Raw genomic sequence first — 2,633 nt, 5'->3', positions numbered from 1 at the left:
TGTGCGTTAACGAAAGACCTATTGCACATTCTTTAGCATCCGGTACAGAGTCGTTTAATATATTATTTTTTAACTACAGAAAAGCTCTGTGGGTGCTGGGGTGACAAAAGGTTAATTGCCTTAAGGTAAATTGACATTATGGCCGTTGAAGTGACCACAATGGCGATAGACTTTATGACCGTTTTGCGTTTGTCTTATGGCCATTTACGGATTTTCGGTTTGGCTTTATTACCATTTTGGAAAAAATTCGAATAAAATTCTTCTTCTTATTTAGCACTACAACCGTTTGCGGATTTGCGCCAGTTTTTCATTGCAAGTGCCGACAAGTCCGCCGGTCCCTCCATTGCGTTCGTGGGGACACTTGCTTTCATTCCTAACCCATGGGTGCGGAGTCGAAGGATCTTTTCACCGGAGCATCGTCATCCATATGTCCAATATGTCCAATCCAGTGAAATCGTTGTATTTTTATGATTTATTCCATCTTCTTCGGTACTCGTCACCTACGCGAACGGGGCCATAGATCTTGAGTAGAATAGTTCTTTCGAAAGCCCTAAATCCTTTTCTTCTTTGTTAGACATCGTCCATGTTTCTGCGCTATATAAAAGGACGGGCATGATAAGATTAGCCCTGCCAGATTTTTCCGTACGGTACGGATTTGCGGGGGTAAAAATGGTTGAAAGGATTTTTAGTTTCCGTCAAGATGTACAGATTTTTGGGGTGTTTTTTTTTTTCATTGTAAAAATTTACATATTTTACACATATCTCAAAGGTTTTTTATAGTTCCTGAAGACTCGATTTTTTTTAATGCGTTATTTTTGTACTTGAGGGACTTATCTATTAACAGCTTGAACATTTCTCACCCGATTTTAAAAATCAAACATGAGAAGAGGATTTATAGGCCTTTAAAACTATGTATAACAATCTATTGGTAGACCTCGATTGTTGGGAGTTTTTGTCGCGTAACATAAAAAAAAAATTTCTTTATTTTTTCTACTTTACCCATCGCTTCAAACATTATACTGTTACTCGGTGGGGTCGACAACCTACCTGTTAAGTTTTGTTACATGCACATAAATCAAGAACACACGGCTTGTTACAAAGTTCTAGTATGAAAGATAATAGGGTTTGTGTGTTGCTCTATTTGATGTTATTAAAAGTATGATTCCTGTGTTCACCTAAGTATGTACAAACGATTTTTTTCCTCCCCAAACAAATTTGAGCGTACGGATTTTGTACGGATTTTTCACCCTCCACTTTTTGTCCGAGTACGGATTTTAGACTCTGAACGTCTGGCAGCCCTGGATGAGATATTTGTGTGTGATAGAGAGAAAGCTCTGCTTTTCAATTGCTTACCGAGCTCAAAGTAGCACCTGTTGGCAAGAGTTATTCTTCGTTTTATCTCCACACTGACATGATTGGTGGTGTTTATGCTGGATCCTAAGTAAACAAAGTTCTTCACTACTTCAACGTTATGACTTCCAACAGTGACGTGTGTCGCAAAACGCGAAGACTTTGTATGCGTTGTCAGGAGGTACTTTGTCTTGTCCTCGTTCGCCGCTAGACCAACCTTGTTAGATTCTTTTGTCTAAACTGAAAAATGCTGCTCTGGCCAGCGTTGACGCTTTGGTAATTTTTAACCAAAATTGGTAATCTTATTCTTTATTGATCAAATTTGGTAATTTATATTTCAACTTGGTGACTTTTTCGACTCGGTACTACATGTCACATGTTTTGAGTCCACATTAGGAAGTGCCCCGTAAGTGTTTAATTTTATAGAAATACCAGTTAATCGTGAAAAATTCACCAGGAAAAAAGTTTTTCCCGCGTTCCTTGGTTACTAGAATAGTGTGATCTCTAACAAACTACTTGAAAGTGGCTATTGCTATATCTAACGTGTCCTTTCACGGAAGTTTTGAGTGGTCACACCTTTCCTTGCCAATTCGTCAACTTTGCAATTGCCATCAATATTCCGGTGTACCCTTTTTAGCGTAATTTTGCAAATAAAATTTTTTAGCAAAATCTCATTAAACATTGGGGGAAAAGAGGATATATACACCTATGTATCTACATATTTATGTGGAAACCAAATTAATCAAAATTACGTTACATTTAATGATTAGGTCCACATGTTTTGCGAGTTGTAGACGTTATAGTGATCCGATCTTTCCCAGTTTGGAGAGAGTACAAACTAAGCTTAATCGAATTCGGAGGAAATATAAGGTTTCCGCCTACAAGAGTGGAGGGCGTGGAAATTATCGCCCCTATTCTGCAACTCTTTCGTACCCGGATTTTACTACGAATCGTAGGAATAATATGCTGCTGGCATGTCTAAAAACGAACGAGTACGAAATTAACAGCTTTTTTGCCTAATTTTGTACGAAAACAATTCTGTGTCGGAAGCGAGATAAAAGATGTAAATCGCTGTATGGTTGGAAATATTAGTTGTGTTCTTTCATAAAGATAAATTTGGCTTTCGCATATACATACATTTTCATCCACTGCTTTATATGAACGAATAACAAGTAAGAAAGTCTAAGTTCGGGCGGAGCCGAACATTAAATACCCGGCGCAAATATTAAATAAATGTTTTTTCACCTTTTCGAAACCTACCGCTAGATGGTTAGCCGGGGTGT

General features: G+C 38.0%; 1 protein-coding gene across 1 annotated transcript in view; it reads right to left on the bottom strand.

The window, feature by feature from the left end:
* Positions 1-2,633, bottom strand: part of LOC118745061 (putative uncharacterized protein DDB_G0277255) — a 269,449-nt gene that overhangs the window by 404 nt on the left and 266,412 nt on the right. The gene's annotated exons all lie outside the window — the stretch shown is intronic.

This window comes from Rhagoletis pomonella, unplaced genomic scaffold, assembly GCF_013731165.1.
Source record: "Rhagoletis pomonella isolate Grant_MI unplaced genomic scaffold, Rhpom_1.0 Rhpom_scaffold_00008, whole genome shotgun sequence".
NCBI classification, from domain to species: Eukaryota; Metazoa; Arthropoda; class Insecta; order Diptera; family Tephritidae; genus Rhagoletis; species Rhagoletis pomonella.
This window is presented reverse-complemented; position numbering and strand designations above follow the sequence as displayed.